Source organism: Chionomys nivalis, chromosome 19 (assembly GCF_950005125.1).
Source record: "Chionomys nivalis chromosome 19, mChiNiv1.1, whole genome shotgun sequence".
Taxonomy (NCBI): domain Eukaryota; kingdom Metazoa; phylum Chordata; class Mammalia; order Rodentia; family Cricetidae; genus Chionomys; species Chionomys nivalis.
The window spans coordinates 36,945,792-36,966,300 of NC_080104.1; the positions used below are offsets into that span (position 1 = coordinate 36,945,792).

General features: G+C 42.2%; 1 long non-coding RNA gene across 1 annotated transcript in view; it reads right to left on the reverse strand.

Moving 5' to 3' along the window:
- The window catches only part of LOC130890495 (uncharacterized), a 45,543-nt gene that overhangs the window by 14,378 nt on the left and 10,656 nt on the right, over positions 1–20,509 (reverse strand). Inside the window, exons 2-3 of the long non-coding RNA XR_009058756.1 lie at positions 17,751–17,900; positions 3,897–4,055 (exon numbers count right to left, since the gene is read on the reverse strand). This is a non-coding gene — a long non-coding RNA (uncharacterized LOC130890495). The remainder of the gene's footprint in view (positions 1–3,896; positions 4,056–17,750; positions 17,901–20,509) is intronic.

Genomic DNA, 20,509 nt, shown 5'->3' on the forward strand with positions numbered 1-20,509 from the left:
AATACTGTTTTGACGCTGGCTTCGTATCCTGTACTCAAATTCCTATGAATATTCTGCCTGCTTCCCATCTCTGAGAACAATTTCCGCTCTGAGTCTACATTAAACATTCAGACCATTTCAGCTTCAGCTGCCCCCACCCTTACTGTGACTTTGAACTTGATATGGCTGAGGAAGAAACCAAAGCAACGATTTAAAAATATTAATAAAGATGGGCTCTATCCCAGACTTTGTAATTTTGTGGAGGAACCTCTGTGAGGCGTCCTGGGAAGGGCGTTGGGAATGTGCCCGTACTAGCTTTTCTATGGGAAGCTGACTGGAATTCCACTGCTTTCTGGAAGGATTTTCCCCATGGAAAAACTCAAGCCTCACACTCACACATTGAACCTTCTCTCCTATGAGCTTAAAGCAATGATTTAATACCTTCACCTGGCTGAGGATGGAGTTCAATGGTCGAGCGAGCCTTGGCTTTGAGCACCGACTTACAAACACCTTGACGGGCATACATATATACATCCAGGTTACTGTCAGTTGTAAGAGGCACCTCCCACATTTGTTGGTAACTCCCAGCCTGGCATCAGTGGAGCATCCTGGGTCACGCCTTGACCATTAGAGGTTCATAGGAAAGTTAAGTCTCCTGTGTTGACTGTCAATTTTTTCATCTGTAAAATTATGGCAATTATAATTACTACTAAATAGGATTTCTGCTGTGCACTATAAAAGCACATAAAATTATTCAGATCAAGGATGAAACACAGCACCGAGGAACTCATTCAAATGTAAGCATTCGGGCTGGGGGTATAACTAGGGTAGAACACTCATTTGGTTTGTCCGGTGTATGGGACCCTGTGTTTGAGTTCCAGCACCACAAAAACGAATGGCTAAACTGTGACAACCCAGCTACTGTGTGCCTCTCTCGAGCAAAGCGTCCCCATCTGGGTGTAATACGTTGCATTCCAAATATCCCTCGCTTTACAAAGTCGCAGCAGAAGTTAAATATGTGCTACGACTCTACATCCACAAGGAAAACACTAACGATTCAACTGAACACAACATGCTTAAATAGCAGGCTCTGATTCACAGAGCTAAGAGGCAGAAGCCTAAAATGAAAATAGCTAGCCCTGATTTCCAAATTAATGCCTATAAAAATGTTTTCTTCTGAAATTCACTCTAAAACAGAGCAGTGGAACTTTCCAAATTAGCATGACCGAAATAGATGATCTTGCTGTCTACAGCGTATCCAATTCTTAACCAACCTAAAGGTTTGAAGGAATTTCAAAAAAAAGGGGGGTATAAAAATATTATCTGCCTATTCAAATAATCAGGCTAAGTACGTTTTTATCTGAAAATATAATCTGAGACAGGCTCATTTTATAGTCAAGAAACACTCTTAACATATTCAGGGAGCTGCCGTTTTAAACAACTCAAGTTGAAGCTGCCAGTCAGAAACTAAATAAACAAAACCTAACCTGCTGGGTAGTATCCGTCCATACAGTCCTGGACACAGTTGCTGTAATCTGCAGGGGGATGGGTGGTTCAGTAAAATAAATAGTTCTCATTTCCTCTCTATATTTTCTCAAACCACACCAATGCACTTGTCTGTGGCTCACTTGAAGGGCTCAGTAAGCACTCTCCCTGTCTCGCTTAGAAGACTATGCTTTATTTTTATTTCATAACGAAATGGGAGAAGGAATGTGGGTGTCTATTGTCCCAATGCACTGAGTCCTAATCGTTTCCCATTCTCACTTGTCAGCAAGGTTGAGTTTCTAAGAGACTCGGGGGCTTTTTAGCCATTAAATATTGCCTTTCGCTTTGTGATATTTGCTTCTTTCCATAAAATGATGCTGTATATTCCCCCGAATGGTGAAGGATGAAAGAGAGAGAGAATTCTATTTGGTGATATTGGACAATGAAGAGGTGAACTTTAGAGATCAAATCCCCAATAGAAGAATAAAATGTATGATGCGAGATGGAAACATGGGATTTCTCACAAATAGCCAACATGATTGGTGATTCAATAACACTGCTGTTTTGTTAATATTTGAAGGGGGAAGGATATAGATCTTAGGCATTCGCCTTCAGCCAGACTCTCTCTGCTTGCCTCCATTCCCCAAGTGAGCCGGGATGTTTGTAGGCACCAAAGTCTGAGAGCCTTGCAAAGGGCTGTTGAACTCACGAAGGTCGTAGGCAAGAGTTGAAGAAGCCATTGGACTTACCTCGACCAAGACTACAGCTGCAGCTTGGTCTTTGTGACTCGGTAGCCAATGGGAATCATCTGCCTTCAACAATGCAGAATACCTACAGCATCACTGCAATCTGAGCAAGAAAGACATACAAAGTTCTACAGTGAAGCCAAATGTGCTGGTGTATGCCTATAACCCCAACTACTTGGGAGTCTGATGCAAGAGGATCAGGAGCGTAAGAGTTCAAGGCCAACCTGGGCAACATAGTGTTGCAAGGCTTCTTAGTCCCTTTCTGAATATTTGGGTAATCAGGTATCATTTTGAGCTTTGGCTTCTTTATCCAGGGTACTCTTATGGCGGTGGTGGTGATAATGTATTGGAAGAAGTGCTGGTGGTGATGGTGATAGTGATGATACTGAAGGTTGTAGTGGTGGTGGTAGTTATGAAGGTGGTAGTAATGGAGATGATGGCAAGATGTTGGGATTAATGGAAGTGGTGCTGGTGGTGTTGGTGGTAAGGGTAATGATGAGCGTGAAATGGTAGTGGTGGTAGTGGTATTGGAGGTGTTAGTGTTGGAGTTGATGGGGGTGGTGATGGTAACAGTATTAGAGTCAGTGGTAATGGCGGTGGTTAAGGTAGTAATGGTAGTTGTGATGGTAATAATGGTATTGGTGGTGGTCATAGTGGTAATGGTGCGGGAGGTAGTGATTATGTGATAATGGTCATGGTGAGCATGGTGATGTTGGCAAATCAGAACACCAGCACTTTACCAGTGGAGTGAGCACGATCTTGACCTTAAATCTCAAAAGATGAACTGAAGACTTCAGCTTCAGAAAGACAATCTTTCTATGTTTTCTCAGTCTTCATTTCTAGTAATCAGATGCTAAAGTAATCATACTTATGCTGTTTTATAAAATTTATTTTACTTTTAGAGTTATGTTTGTCTCTGTGTATCTGCTTCTGTCTGTGTTTGTGTGTGTGTCTGTTGTGTCTATTTCTGTGTATGTGTCTGTATGTGTGTCTGTCTGTTTGTGTCTATGTCTGTGTGTGTATCTGTGTGTGTATGTTTGTGTCTGTCTGTTTGTGTATATGCCTGTGTTTGTGTGTGTGTGTGTCTGTCTGTGTCTGTGTGTGTCTGTGTCTATGTCTATATCTGAGTCTCTGAACATGAATGTAGATGTCCATGGAGGCCAGAAGAGAGAGTGGGAGTTACAAACAGTTGTGAGCCACCGAATGTGGGTGCTGGGAACCAAGCTTGGATCCGGTGCAGGAGTATGTGCTCCTAACCTTGGAGTCATCTCTCCAACCTCTACAACAGTATTATTGATTATGAATTGAAAAACACTTTTAAAACAATGGGAAAACAAAGCAGAAATCAAGCCACTGCTTCGGCGACATATGGTGAGCTTGACTTATCTCCATGCATATTTGTTGTTGTTGTTATTCTTAGCTATTACTTTCATCATAACCATTGTCACTGAAAGCATTTCAAAGTCCCAGGAGTCCTTGAAGATGCTACACTGTGAAATCCCAAGGACAGACGAGTTCAGTTCATAGAGATTTGTGTAGACCCATGGGACAACACTCTTCTAGCAATGTCTGGACTGTCTGGGAGTGGAAATTCCTACTTACAGCACTCGCCATGATAATGAAGAGACCCCCTCACACAGTAGCGTAACTTAGAATATAAGGAGAGTCGTGGCACAGGTCACTTACATTTCTCTTCTTTCTTCTAGTCTCACTGTAACGTAGAATGTCTACAGTCACTTCAAAGTTAGGCGTGGTCATGCTGACTCAGGAAATATGAGCAGAAGGGGCAGGTGTCACCAGTGAGCAGAAGCATCAGGATCCTGGAGAATAGCCACCAAGTTCTCCCTGCAGTGAAAGAGGAAGCAGTAAAAGAAGGAGCCTCCATCACTCCAGAATTCTAAACAGCATTGACAAACAGACTTCATTCTGACCCACAATAGACTTACAGGGAGAGTGAGAAATAAATTCCTGATATCTTAAGCCACTGAAATTTGGATAGTAAACCACAGTCTATTGTCTCCTAACAGACACCAATGTCCCAAATAAGAGTGTTTAAAGTCCCTTGTGGTCACACAGCAAAGAAGAAGTCTACATTTCTCCTGCAGTAAACAAAGCCTTCTGAGACTTCAACTCTGTTCCATGTCAGAATGAAATTGCCTACAAAAGGGAAGGGCTGAGTATCACAACCCAGATGTGATGGAAAGTCATTCTTCCTCATGGCAATCCCATCTGAATATAGGGAACTCGTATAGCTGCACTTGACTTTAAAGAATCAAGTATCCCCTCATCATGAGGCAAGAGGACAGGTTCAGCGCCACTATACCTGCCACCCATGGTCACCTTCAGAGCTGCTCCTTTAAACACGTTAACGTGTCAGCCACCTTAACTGACTGTTTTCCAGAAAACCAGAGCTCATCAACGTTAGTACCATGCTGCATACTAAGTAGGGCAGTAGATGAGAGATGCCCGTCTGTGCCTGCCCTCCAGCCCCCCAAGCTCCACCCCCAACAGAACTGGGACTGGGTTTGAAAACCCTAGAGCATGCAAAGCCCAGGCACTCTTTGAAGACCTGGCCCGGCATTATTTGTGAGTAAAAGACTTGCTGGGTCTTGCCAAGAACAACAGGGAGGGAAGAAAAGCAACGGTTGTGGGGTTTGTTTTGTTTTTGCTTTGCTTTTCTTTTTTCTGAACTTGGGAACTAAGCATAAACCTCCTCTTTTCTGAAAGACTGGATGGCTCCAATCTTTCACGGTGGAGCTGACCTCTCAGTGGCCATTGCCCCCATCAGATCCAAGTGGCTTCTTAATGGTCATCCCTTCAAGTGAATCTCATGCTTGCCATAGCCAAAATAAATGTCCTGGTTTCTTACAAAGAGGCATCAGGTCCTGTTCAGTATCCAGGGACATTGTCAAAACATAATGAGTGGTGTGTATGTGCTTTGATACTCTACAAGTGGCATTATTTCTTTCATTCCCAGCCTCTCCTGTGTCTAGCTTGCTCTGCCCTAGCAAGAACAGAAGAAATACAAATTTGCTAGACATATGCCCAATGCAAAATCCTGACAAAACCTTTTGAGTTTGGTTCTATTGTGTCTGCGAATGCAGTGTGAGACAGAGTTCTGTGGTTCACCCAGGGCATATATACAGTGCTGACTGTAGAGCCTGAGTTAAAGACACAGTATACACACAGCAGCAACTCTGATCTATAATGATCTGCTACCAGGCAAGTTTTGTAGTGGGATAATCTTTTTGTATACTGTGACAATGTGCCTCTGCCAAGGCACCTTCTGGTTGGTTTAATAAAGAGCCGAATGATAGGTGGGACTTCTAGGCAGACATAGGAACTCTGGGTTAGAATCTGGTGTGGGGAATTGGCCAACAAGACACAGAGGAAGTTGGACATACTATATGGAGGGGAGGTAACGAGCCATGTGACAGAATGTAAATTAATATGGACAGTTAATTTAATATTTAAGAGCAAGTTGGGAACAAGCCTAAGCTAAGGCCAAGCTTCATACTTAATCAGAAGTCTCCATATTATTACTTGGGAGCTGGTAATCCAAAAAAAGCCCAACTACAAAATTGTTTACTTGCTTGTTTGTTTGTTTGTTTGTTAATGACTATGAACATGTTATTCTGTTAGCGTTTATTATTATGGTGGAATATCAAAATAAATAATGGAGCAAATAATTGTTTGACTCATAATTTTAGAGGTTTCAGTCCACAGTCAGTGAGCCCCATTGCTTTGGCCTAGGTCAAGCCAAAAAGATCACGGTAGAAGAACAAAACAAAACACAAAGCTGCTTGGCTCAGAGTAGGTAGGATACAGGGGAAGAAGAGAAAAAGGAGGATCAAGAAGAAGGAAAGGTGCCAAAGACAATATATATCCTTCAAAGGGCCCCCAAAGAGAATGGCACTATTAGGGGTGTGGCTTCGTTGGAGTAGGTGTGTGTGTTTTTTTTTTTTTTTTTTTTTGGTTTTTCGAGACAGGGTTTCTCTGTGGTTTTGGAGCCTGTCCTGTAACTAGCTCTGTAGACCATGCTGGTCTCGAACTCACAGAGATCCGCCTGCCTCTGCCTCCCGAGTGCTGGGATTAAAGGCGTGCGCCACCACCGCCCGGCTTGTAGGTGTGGTCTTGCTGGAGTAGGTTTGTTGGAGTAGGTGTGTCACTGTGAAGGTGGACTTTGAAGTCTTGCATATGCTCAAGCTATGCCCAGTGTCTCATTTCACTTCCTGTTGCTGCACACGATGAAGAACTCTCGGTTACCTGTCCAACACCATGTCTGCCTGCATGGTGCCATGACCCATCATGATGATAATGGAATGAACCTCGGAACTGTAAGACACTCAATTCGATGTGTTCTTTTATAAGAGTTGCTGTGGTCAGTTGAACAGGTGTGGTTACTCCCCAAGGCCATCAAAACAACCCCCTGAAAGGACAAATAAGGGGAAAACAATCCTTAGAATTCACCCGTGGCTGGGCCAGTCACCTTTATAATTCACAAGCTATGGGAAATGCTCAGACCAGCACTGCCCCAAGAGTAAAGGCTGTTGTCCTAACAACTGCTTTACAAAGGAATCAGAGCTGCAATAATAGCCCAAGGTGCACTTCTCTCATTGCTGGAGCGGTTTCATGGCTTTGGAATATGTACCAGAAGGGCTCAATTTCATTAGTCAAAAGAGACACACAGATCAGAACAAAATAAAATACTATCTCCCTCATAAGAATGGCTATTACTAAACAGAAACCAAAATAACCAATGCCAATTAGGATGGGGAAAAGAGAGCCTGTATATACTACTGATGGGAGTAAAATTCCTAAGTCCAGTCTGGAGAAAAGTGTGCAACTTGGGGCTTGCTCACTTTGCTTGACAATGTCTCCATTTTCAATAGTCTCTTGTGAGATTTACATTGCTGTGGTGATTTAAATGAGATATCTAATGGTATTCTGGCATTTAAACACTTGGTCCCAAGTTGATGACTGTTTGGGAAGCATAGGAGGTATGGGCTTCTGGGAGGAAGTGTGTCACTGGGGGTGAACTCTGAGGCTTCAAAAGACTGCTATTGAGTTCTCCAACCCCCCTGGAAGTAAGAGTCTTCACTTCTGTAAGCTGACTGAACCTCGGTGCTTTATCCTGGCAGTAGAACAGAGTCTAATACAGCTATCTACTATGCTTAGGCTTGACCACCTTCACCTCATTAAACTAACTGTGATTACTGATGGAACAGAAGAAAAACAAAGCGTTGTTGTGGTCATGGTGTCTCTTCAGAGCAATAGAAACCCTAACTAGGACACCCTCCCTACAAGCTACTCCCTCTCACCAGACCTCATCCACCAATAGAACATTCAGCACAGTGACATCTGAGCCCTCATGATTTTATGACCTCTCGGGAGTGCTACCAACTTGAGACCAAGTCTTCGGCACTTGATGTATATTTTACACACAAACCTCCACAGGCGTGCACATAGTTGCTGCAAAGAAAATACGCTAAGCCCTCTATCACTATGAGAAATGCAGAAATCTCAACCTAGGGTCCCAGAGCACAAGCTCAAAGCCTGCTGAATAAAGTAGGATTTGAAGCAGCAAAGGAGAAAGGTGTCTATGGCCATCTGGGCAACTACAGAAAAGACATTTTGAACTGAATCCATCTGATAAGTTCATTAAAAAACTGCAGGAAAAGGTAAGTTTCCATTGTTGTATATTGATTTGAATTTATCAGTAGCTTAGGATTTTTAAAATAAACCACTATGAAAGAACACAATATATTGCACCCATAAAAACAAAGAGAACAGAGAGAGACGAGAAAATCACAGACACAGTATAGTCAAAAGGAATATGGAGAGAGGAGAGGGATGATGAGGCAGAGAAGAAATTCCAGCAAAATCACTGAGAAGGAGGGAAACAGAGTAATACAAAGAAGAAAAGTGTCAAAAAGTAGGTAGCTTTTAAGAGGAGAGAAGAATTTGATCAGGGTATTGGTTATGTCTCTACCGCGTGTCAAAAAGCATGACCAAAAGCAACAAATAAAGGAAGGGTTGGTTTGGGGCTTGTGGCTTAGGACCACCATCGCAGCAGAGAAGCATGGTAGCAGGCACCAGGAACAGCTGAGAGTTCACAGCATGGACCACAAACAGGAAACAGAGACAGCCAACTTGAAAAGGCACAAGCCTTATAAACCCCAAAGTGACATATGTCCTCCAGCAAGAATACACATCCTAAGCCTCCCCAAACATCCACCAACTGGATGCCCAAACTATAGGGAACTAACGTTCAAACTACTACAAAGGGCGGGGTGGGAGGTAAAGAGGTCCTTACCAAAAATAATTCTGCACAAAATACGTAAGTACTGGCTGCTTAGAAAATACACAGAAATGGACATCAGAGGCAAAGGAAGAAGCACTAAAGGCTGCCTCAATTGAGCCAGGAAAGGGTGCAGATAAATATATTAGCTACTTTCAACACCCAGCAAAACTCAGAGAAAGGAAAGCCTTTTATTATTCAAAACACATGTATATTTCTAAATAAATACATACATACATGGGGGGATTTTTTTTATAAACCTCTAGATTTTGATTAAAGTCTTTCCATTTATTTTCCTACCCATAAAGCTCACATTCATCTCAAGTCCTTTCAGAAGATGCTCCCAATCTGTTCTATGACTTTGTAAAAGGCATGGGGGCTGTGCCCATATTTCTTCACACTATTCTTCGATTTTGACGTCGCTGCTTGAACCCTGCAATTCATGTTTCAAACTTTAGCCCTGCTGAATCTGCGTCCTGAGTTGACTAGTTCCCCCCACCTCACTAGAATTTTTAGCTGACCGCATCCCTCACTCGCTTCAGCCCAAATGGACCAGACATTTAAGCCTGTGCTTCACAATGCACTTTTCTCTGTTAGTCAATTTGTGGTTCTTCCTCATAGGAGTTATTGATAACATGGCTGCTCTTCAGACTCATATCTGCAATGTAAACCTCCGGTCCTCCACTCACCGACCCCTAAATCCTAAAGTTGGAGGGATAATTTCACGGGCCACACCTTTCTTTATAGTGAATTACACCTCTGGGGGGAAAAAACTTCTTGTCTCCTTTAACAACCCTCAGCACCAACAAACTCTTGCTGGCTCATAGCACACCAAAAAGAGAAAATTTAGCACCTTGAACAATACTGTGAGAACAACTAGGGTTTTTTAAAAAAAAAAAAAAAAAAAAAAAAAAAAAGTTTTATTGTAACAATGATAATGTTTTTCAACCCCAGAGTAAAAATACTGACAACTGACACCTTCCTGGCTTATCTTTGTAACGCTATGAACATATTTTCTCAGTTCCACCTATAGAAGAATCTAGAATTCTGGTTTTGGGTTCTCGCTGCAGAAGAACATGATGGTAAAACATCTGTGGATGAACTGCTTCCTATTTACTTTACAAAACTGCTCAAGAATTCACTTAAGTAATTAAGGAAATACCCATCTTTTGTGAGATTTAAAAAAAATACTCCTTGGGCTGGAGAGATGGCTCAGCGGTTAAGAGCACTGCCTGCTCTTCCAAAGGTCCTGAGTTCAATTCCCAGCAACCACATGGTGGCTCACAACCATCTGTAATGAGATCTGGTGCCCTCTACTGGCCTGCAGATATACATGCAGACAGAATATTGAGAATATGTATACATAATAAATAAATTTAAAAAAAAAATACTCCTTGATATCTTTGCCAGCTAGATGACCAATCTGAAGGACCTGCTTCCTTCTATGAAAACATATAACCTCCCTGAGCTGGGGTTCCACACCCAAGTTCTGAAGAGTAATAATAGCAATATCCAATCTGAGTGACATGCCCATGATGACCTGCTGTGGGACAATGGTCTGTACCTTGTCAATTGTATTTTAATAAAACGCTGATTGGTCAGTACCCAGGCAGGAGGTAGAGAAGTATAGGTGGAGCAAAGAGAATGCTGGGAAGAGGGAAGCACATTCTGCAGTGGTGACCCAACCACAGAGGAAGCAAGATGTGACTGCCTCGCCAAAAAAGGTACCAAGCCACGTGCCTAACATAGACAAGAATTATGGACTAATATAAGTTATAAGAGTTAATAAGAAGCCTGAGCTACTACATCAATCAGTTTATATTTAATGTAGACCTCTGTGTGTTTGTTTGGGACTAAATGGCTGTGGGACCGGATGGGACAGAAACCTCAGTTAACAATGACCCTTATTTCAAAACCGAAATGGTGATGCACAGTGGGAAACGCAGACTAAGGGCCAGGGAGCCAGGGAGCGTTTCCCAAGGCATCACAGAAATCCGTCGGCTGCCTTTTCCACGTTGTCAGAAGCACCAGGATCTCTGACAGCAGAGCAGTGCTGAGTTGCTACAATTGTTGCCTAATTTTGACTTACAAAGCAATTTTCCTAAAGAGCTTCTTGCTTATGCTACTTCTCCCAAAGTCCTTATGATCCTAGTCTACATATCAATCCTGAAATATCACTCTCTCTCTCTCTTTCCCTCTCTCTCTGTCTGTGTGTCTGTGTGTGTGCGTGCGTGCGTGTGTGTTTATGTGTGCGTGTGTGTGTGTGTGTGCATGTGTTTATTAATTGGTCATGAAAAGTTGTCAAATGTTAGAAATGTGTTAGTAATAAATAAATCAACTACTACTAAGCCCCCAAGTTCTCCTGTTTCTAAGGATTGTTAATGTGTATCACATAAGCCAGACATCATACAAGGTTCATCAGTACAGATACACGGTTGTGTAAGACCCTTTCAAACTTTATCCTCCCCTACAAGCCGTCTTCCCAAAAGTCTTAACCCAGAAGCCAGCCCCCCATCTGCAATAGGAGACAGAGGTTTAGAGAAAGCGAAAAGAACAGGAAGGTTAAGGTTTGGGAACTCTTGAGGTTGGGATCTGGGATGCAGCCTGCACGGAAAGCTGGGCCACACACTCAGCTGAAACACAGATATGATGATTATCACGAGGGCTCTGAAAAAAACCTGGGGGGAGGGCCTTTCAAACGAATGCTTCTCAAGAACTGCCCCACAATGGGGGTCCCACTATCTCTGAAAGTTGGGTCTACATGACAACACAATAACTAAATGCAAGGTGAGAAACTTCCAGAGCCTTTGAGAAATTGGAGCTGTGCCATCCCAAATCCGTGGAAATGCCGAATAGCCTCTATACCAAGGCTCCATGTCCACTGGAAGAATTCTCTGCATGAGAAGCGTGGGTGCTAGGGGCTAACGATGTCACCAAAGTCTGCAGAGGCGTAAGTTCTCTCAGAGAAATAACAAAACTCCACGGCCACTTCTGCTATTCTCCTAGTAGCCCTCTGAGAAATCCTATCTGACCTGTGAGGTTGAAATCCCATGGGGAATCTTCGGGAATCTATCAAAAGCTTGGCGTCCCTGTGCAGTCTCAGAGCCTCTGAATACAAAACAGGACCATTTCCTGGCTCAGAACTCCATCACCAAATTCCTTAGGCTCAGAACTGATGGGAAAACAGATCCCCAAGTTCTTCTGATTTAGAAATCATGCAGACTGACAACAGATAAGAAATTGACAAGGAGATTTGAAATCTTCCATTTACGCAGCCAGTTTGTTGTTGTTTTTTTCTTTTACGTGGTAGAGAACACAGCATCCTTGATTTTTCTCACTTTTACTCAGTTGAAAGCAAAACCATGACATGAATTAAAGCGTGTGTGTGTGAGAGAGAGAGAGAGAGAGAGAGAAAGAGAGAGAGAGAGAGAGAGAGAGAGAGAGAGAGAGAGAGAGAGAGAGAGATGGAGGGGAGCGCTCTGTGTCTCATATGCTGTACCACTTGGCATCCTAAAAGAGCTGTACAGTTTTAGGGGTCTTTTCTCCCAGTCCCATCTCTACAGTATTCGTACACTCTTCAGCCAAACAACATCACCTGGATTTTACACAGAAGCTTCCCAGGAACAGCCTGAGAAGGAGTACAGACTCGCAGAACAAAAGCAGATGACGGTGTTGACTGATCGAGGGTACAGGAAGAGGGAGTACACTTCCTCCCAAGCTGAACTCCGGAATCTCCAGTCGGACAAGGATAAGGCGTCTGAGGCCATCAAGCTACCTTTTCTTCTATTACAAAGGCCCACAGAGAGCAGGGTGGGCTCGCATAATCTTTATAAACTGCAACTCTTGGGATTTCCTAGAGGTAAAGTTTTTCTACTAGCAAAGGGTCATAAACTCCTTCTAGTTACTGCTAAGAATTAAGCATTCTCTGCAAAAGAATAAAACACACACGCACGCACACACACACGTGTACCAACTCAGGGGTTTCTCAGAGGCCCTAAACCTCATCTCTTAATGATTAACAGATTCATGGCCCCTAAGTTAAGAAGTTCTGCCCCAGAGAAAGCAGTTTTTCTTTTTCAAAACTTACCAGCTCGGGCATATACACTCATCCTAATGGTGCAATCTATAAAATTCAGAGAGAAAGCGATTCCCAACAATTCAAAAAGATGATTTAATCCCTAATCAATATTTCCATATTTCTAACATGTGTCAAGGAAAGAAAATGTGCAGGAGAAATTGAAACCTATACATATTTCACTAGCGATTTCACATATGGACCTGGAATATCTTTTCTCCTAATATGGAGATGGCTCAGCAGTATTTAAATGACTCCTTATTCCAAGTCATATAAATATGCACCAGATGTATCTTTTGTAAATGTTATGTTTTTCAAGTTCTCAGCATTTGCAAGTAGTTGAAAGCTATGTCAAGCATGCTTTAATGGGGCATAAAAGTGTATTGTATTCAAAGAGATGGCACCGCTTTGTAATAGGCGGAAATACAAATGCTGTCGATGGCTACATTTCCACTTATTGATTTATGCTGCACAGCGGAGTGGTCTGTATTCTTTACACACGAGTTCCCTATCAGTTCGAATCTAACCACAGACAAGAAGTCATGCCTCCATTAATGGATTCTCTAGACGACAGAAAATTCCCAACACTCCTAGAATCTCGGTCGACAGAGACTGAAAAGGTCAGCTCAATCCCACACCCAGATTGAACAGATGAGCAAAGCTGAACCCCAAAAGTGTTACACTGAAGCCACCTCAGCACTGAGTGGCTGTGGGAGAGGATGCAGGAACTCGAGTCCCTGGGCATGAGGAACTTCCCTGTGCTCTCTCTCCACAGCACCTGTGGCCTGCACAAAAACATGAACAGTCAGAAGTGGAGCACAGATCACGTGTTGATTTCCTGGAGGAACTGTCATCTATGTTTTTTTAAACTGCCGAAGTAGCTTATGGGAAGTAAACACAGGTAGTAAAATGTCATGCAATGGTCAGCACTAATGATTTTCAAGGAAGATCGTAATGCCTTTCTCCGATATGAAATTTATCTGACTCAAGATGAGCTTTCTCACTGAGACACCCAATAAAAGGCACCCAATAAGTTCTCCTCTCAATATTTTTAAATAATCAAAAATAAAAATATATATATATAGATTAAGAAATGTTTTCAAGTCCCACAGAAACCAAGTTGAAAATGTTTTGGGTTATTTGGGGTGGGGGGCTACTTTGCTTTGGTTTTTGTTTCTGAAGTTTTGTTGTTGTTGTTGCTCTTTGTTGTTTGTTTTTCTGTTTTTGTGTTTGTAAATGACCAAGAATGAGTCCTCATTGCACAACTTTTTGTCTTTTTGTTAAGGAGAAAGAAGATCCTTTTCTTCCGGAATTCCGTGTGTCTGGAGCCTCTCGAAGGAGAAGGAAGGCGTTCGCTACCACCCCTTAACTACCCCTGACTCTTGCCTGCTTCATCTCCTACCATGTACTGCCTCAAATCGTTCCTGGGAATGAGACAGACTATTAAATAATGAACCAGCTAGGTAAGAGGCATTCTCTGAAAGGCAAGCAACTTTTCACTTTGACCTTCACAAATAGCATCTTGCCCTCCCGGGCCCAGGGGCAGCAGTGAATAATCTCAGGTAAAAATGAAGTCATAATTGAAGTTTTCACAGACTGCGCGTCCCTGTCCCCGTGAGTGGAGTACCCCTGCTTCTCAGAGTTCCACAGCTGAACATATGTCCTCTCTGGCTCCAGATAAAAGCACATATTTTCCTTCTCTAGCCAGGAACCAGGTTTTGCACACCAGGTCAGTGCATGAACCAGCAGCTCACAGACCAGAGAAGAGATGCAGACAAGGCCAGCTCAGAATCCACCCTCCACGGGCAATGCCGGGTGCTTATGAAACACTGCCACTGTTTCCCAAGCAATATCATGGCTCCTAGAAGCTTGGGCAGTGGTCCTACCCATGTGCCATAGGCACTCACTAGTCAAGCTGGTGTTAAAGGCATGTCCATCACCACTGGCCCAGGTTCCCTCACAAGAAGGTCAAAGGCTCCTTTGCCAGCAGTCAACGCCATGGTTAGGGGTGTTGCTCTCCACCACTAAGTGATTTTTTTTTCCCAGGGTGCTGGGAGACGCAAAAGCCAATACTTTTCTGTCCAGACGGGAGCACAAGAGGGAGTATAGATACACCCATGCTCTTGCCAAGAGGCTTAGTCTAACTTGCCATGCTTCTGTGTGAATGCAGCATCCACAGCAGGGTTGTGCCAAGTTAAGATGGGAGCCTTCTTCTGTTCTTGTTATCACAAAGGGCAGGGATACGGGCAGGACATAGTTACAAAGGGTCATGTGGCCTTAGGAACGGTTGCCACCTTTGTTCTACTACGAAACGGGGAGAAGGGGCTGAACTCACCAAATGTCACAGAAGCACTTAGCAAACTAACATAGAGATGTCCTGAAGGGGCAATGTTTGGGGAACTCCAAGATGCAGAAGCAAGGACAGAAAGCAGAGGTGCACATGTCCCCTCACCTACACACAAATTCAGAAAATGGTAAACCATTGCTACTGGAAGACAGTGTCTTTAGCAGACAAGCTACAACTTGGAAACGCAGCATCCCTATACCATGACCTTGACAGGTGGCATAGCCCTGTGTCACTCAGCTGGTGCACCTGATACACAGAGTCCACCTTGAAGAGAATTGGAGTAGGAGAATACAGATAAGGTTCAAGCTTCAATGCCTGGCTCATTATTATTTTTTTAGTAAACTCTAGTAATATTATTAGTGCCACTGTCTGTGTGGGTTTTATGATGGTGCAAATTCTTGCATCACCCTGCTCCTAAATGAGGTGTTTTCTCAGAAGAGTTCACCTTTTCTCACACCTCTGAAAGAACTTGAGCACATAGGACTGGATTCTGGTCCTCCAACCCAGGCCAAGGAATTCAACACACAAGAGAAGGGACCAGAAAGGGGACCGGACCCAGGTGAAGACCCACACAATTGCCTTCTGTAGCATAGCTTTAGCATGTGTTCGCAGGCACAGTGACCTGACCACATTGACGAAGTCACCTGCCCCTTTTGATAAAGTTCAGACTAAGGGTAACAAGGACAGTTCTAGAGACGGCCAAAGGAATATCGCCTATGTTGACAGATCCCAGGCCCCCCTCTCTGTCCATTGTGAAAATAATGGCCTTAACTTGTTTTTCATTCCCAGAGAGCACAAAGGGGAAATCTTACCCAATTTAAAGTGACACTAACGAGATGTCTATTGGGAAAAGGAGCCCAAATGGGACAATCTCACATCCAGCAGGTTGATACTTCTTCTACCAAGGACTCTCCCTAAGAACACAATCATGCTGAATTGATAGCCAACAAACGTAGGCAGGAGAGAGGTTACCCTTCACAACATTGCTTCCCCAATCCCACCAAGGCCAGCCCTTGCCTTTTCTGAGTTACCCGAAAGACAATACCCTGAGAGACCAATCCAATGCCTTCTCAAGGCCTGCTACTCGGAACTGTACCACTTAAAACATAAAGCTCAGACGAGCATTTAGAAATGGAAAACGAACCTAATCGAGTGGTTAATGCACTGATCCTTTATGGGGATGTATAGTGTGTGTGTGTGTGTGTGTGTGTGTGTGTGTGTAGATATATACATAAAGATATGTATATCAATATATATAAAGATATACATAATACCATCTTTTAATATCCACAGAAATCAATTTGGCTGTTACCCACTGTCATTGAACTACAAGCAAAGAACAGATCATGTATGCTCTTGGTCCTGCATTGATGTCTAAAACCTGGAGTGTAGAGCAGATATACAGCCCAGGCCCCATGAAGAGATTTCTGTAAGTTCAACTTCAGCTACCCCAACCCACACAAGAGTTAGAGAAAACTGGTAGGCAGGCAGTGTTTAGTAGATGGGGGGGTGGGGGGTGGGGAGCAGGAACTTTGGTGTGGCCTGGGCAAGGAGAAGATATGCAGCCCTGGTCTCAGCCGTGCTCTTCTGAGGGATTTCTTCCTTGATCTAACTCACTTCCTATTCACAATTGATTTTACTCGAAGAACCCTCATCACTGAAGGCCTGAGAGTTTCACAAATGAGACTTTTGCTACCACATAGCACAATGGTTGCTGCTGTCTCCAGCTCCCCAACGTCAGGAATGGGCGGCAGCATTATCTCAATACGTCTTTTTGTTTATAATAAAGGGAAATTTTGAAAAATCACAACACAACCGTTTTTAATGTCTGAGTTTAGGGGTTTTTCTTTTTCTTTTCTTTCTTTAAGGCTGAGGCTAAAGGCAGCTGATAGTGGCCAGTCCTGATTGGCCAACATCTGCTTCTTTACAGGGACCTTACTTGCCAAGTAGCTGGACAGCAACACCCATTTGGTATTCATGGGAAGTGCTTGCCGAACAATAATGACAATAATTGCCTCTGATTCTTGTGTTTACAACACTGCCAAAGTATCATTAGGGCCTTATTTATAGATAATAATGCTTATTAATCACAAGTATTTGAATTTTGGAATGTATTAGATTAATATTCTTTTGTACCTCGGCTCTGTACTAATGTTGTGAAAGGCGCTCACTGAATGCAACTCATTGGGAATGCTTATTTCGAGCTGCAGAATAATGTGCACAACTTGCAGGTGAAAGAGAGAGAAATTCCATGGCTACCTCTCCACAGCCTCCACGGAGGCCAGTGGCCAATGGGGAGAACCAGCCCAGCCTCTTGAACGAGAAGGAAAAGAAAGCAAAGTAAATAGTCCTATAGGTATTTTTTTTTTAAAGAAAATCTTGTAAATACTGAGCTTGAGAGACATTGCAGACAGGACCTGTGTTGTTCTGTTTTGCCTCAAATCTGTGGATGGGTCGTTTTATTGGGTAGGGTCTGGCATGAGGAACAGTCATTGATAGCTTTATAGTGCATATGTTTTTAAAAACTCCATGGAAGAAAAAAAACATTGAGTGGTTAATAAAGCTGGTAGACGCACTACCTTAATGTCTAAACACCTACTCGTTACAGGATCCACCGTATACTTATTTGCTAATCTCTTTCTAAGCATTTAATTTCTGTGCAGGCATATACGTCACCTAGTATTTCTCTACGGTTGTGTACAACTGAAAATAGGAATCATTAAAATTTTCAGAAGAGTATCATCATTTTTCCAGGCTAATGCAATCTCCATTAGTATAATAAAGAAAACAACTTTATAAATAAACAGACAGCATTACCAGTTCATAGTCCACTCGGCCTCCTCTCGCCAGAGATCGCAACAGAAATGAATTCTGCAGGGTTTTCTTCTCCTGTAGCACATTTTTATTTACCTTTCAGTGTTCGCGCTGTGTGTGGCGGAACCGTGTTCAGCTTGTTTAATTAGAGGACTGCAAAGTAACGAAAGGGACATGATTCTCCAGGAACTTTTTTTCAGAATAAAAGCAAAGTTTATCAACAAAAAGTCCAGGTGCCCTTTCCCTCAACAATATTTGCAACTAGATAAGACTTTTGAAGGCGCCTGGAATTAATGTCTACTAATGTTCTTTAGCTAACCCGTATCGGTTCAACGCCATGCTGTTCTACACACCACTTTAAATTGTCCCCAGCCCCATTGCCACTCACGATAATTAACTTTGTCTTTTCTCCTCCTCTCAACTTTGTCCTCCATAAAAAGTAAGGAGGCTACATCTTTAAATCACCAGATTACACTATGAGAACTGCCCACCCCCCAAACCGGAAAAGCCTGGAAGGCTTGTTCAACAAAAGTTTCCTAGTCTGATCACCCAAAGAGACAAAGACCCTAATTCATTACAAGTAAAATGGAAAAAATAATTCACAGCTTAATATAAACAATTCTAGTGTTCCCAGTTGGGGTCCTTTACTATCAAAGCATGCTATGATATGTGCGTGTGAACTCTCATGAGTCAAAGCAGGAAGGTGGACAGCTACACAACAATTTAACGAGTATCCATGGCAAGGTCTGGTAAGTTGGGCCCCTCAACCCTCTTTATATAAGTCTTGGCAGGCACACTCCTCTCAGCTCGGTGCAGAGGTGCATGCCCATATATGCAGGGGTATATACCCATCTGTGCAAGGGTGCATGCCCATCTTTGTGAGCATTGCTAGAAGGACGCATCATCACTCGATAACTGACAGACTTAGTCCAGATCGTCCAAACTCACTATGACAGCAAATTTAGATTGCACAATTTTCACTATTTTTTTAAGGGTGAGAAGAGAAGGAGGGCAGACATACCTGAATTATACAAATAATTCACTCAATTCTCCCACTTATTTTTGCCTTCTTCAGACATGGCCTGAAGATGACATTATCTCTTTAAAAGATGTTGTTACTTGGATGAGGAAGAAAAGTAAGGCTCTGAGAGGCCCCAGGTCCTAGGATAACTGACTTGCACCACTGAAGTGGAAGGATGGAGGTTGAAGATCTTATACCTCCCTAGGTATTGCTGAGCCCCACTATACATCTCATCCAAATGCTTACAGATTTGGTGTGGGAGACACTAGAGACAGCTACGGAAGAGGAAAATAGGAAGGGAGAAAGGGGGAAGGGAAAGAGAGAGACTAGTCTATGAATTTGAGTTTAAATTTGAGGGTATTGAGAAGATAATTCTTTATGAAAAATGGTTTGACAGAATAACTTATATTCCACCAACACCCCGCAGTTTTCTACGAGCCTAGTTGGATATGAAACTTGAGATCTGTCAACATTTTATAGTTCCCTGATTTAATAAGCATTTTTCCTTCTTTTCTTTAACTGCCAAATTTTTTAATGAAATGGAATCTTGGATGCCTACGTTCTGGGGTTTTTTTATTTGCTATATTATAGTTGCCTGCTTTTAGGCCATGAATGCCAAAGTCTTTATTCTTACAAATCTCTCTACATGTGTAATTTGAGCTTGCTAACTAGTTCTTTACCCACTTCATTAATTAAATTGACAGAAAAGGTTATTTTCCCATGTTGTGGTGAATGACTCTTCAGAGGAATGTTTGAATGAACATTTCAGTCTTAAGTTAGGACGTAGCCCCGTGTCCTCAGATCACACCACAGCAGCAGATAGGAAACTTGCTCAATTTTAGAAAAAAAAAAAGTATGTTTTTGAAACTCATCTTAAACTGCTAACTAGAGAAAAATGTTTTGTTTTTAATTTTTGACGTGTTATTGCCACCATTTTAATTTCGAACTTTTAAAGAGATTAAGGATAAAAGTAAAAAAAAAAATTGGGATAAACTAATTTTTGGTTCGCATTTTTGTCACTAATATTTGGGGATCATTGATGAGTCATAAACCTTTTAAGTGCTCTTCCAAACAAATAGTAACAAATCCACTAGGGAATCACTGTCACCATGAACATATATATTTTGCAAGGCAAATGTACTTTTATTTGAACATAAAGACTCAAGATTATTTTATAATATCAGTGTAAAAGATCATTCATAAAAAATGTCCCTGATCACAAGATTTAGGAAACTTCAAAACTTTATCATTTTGATTTGTTCAACTAGGACCAATAGACCTCGAAAGAGAAAATTCAGGTCCGACATTTCTTTACATTTATTTAACACAAATGAACGCTTGGAGTCCTGCCAACAAATGTCAATATATTCACTTTGACAGTAATCCCTAACAGCAACAACAAAAATAAAGCTTCCAAAAAATCCGAAGATTCAAAATACCACTTAAAAGAAGCAAGTATGGAATACGTCACCCCACATCTATGCAAATTATTTCAAGGGCAAATACATACTTCAAATTTGCTTCTTTTTTTTTGCTTCTTGAACAGTGTTCGCCTACAGATCACCTTTTAGTACACAGCGAGGCCTATAATAGTAACTACCTCAATGTGGTTTCTTTACAATGGGGAGAATAAAACAAAACTGTTGCTCTTTCTTTCATCGTATCAGGATTTAATTTTTGATCTAAGACAATAGCATTTAATGTATGAAAAAAGGACAAAAGGAAAAAATATCTGACTTTA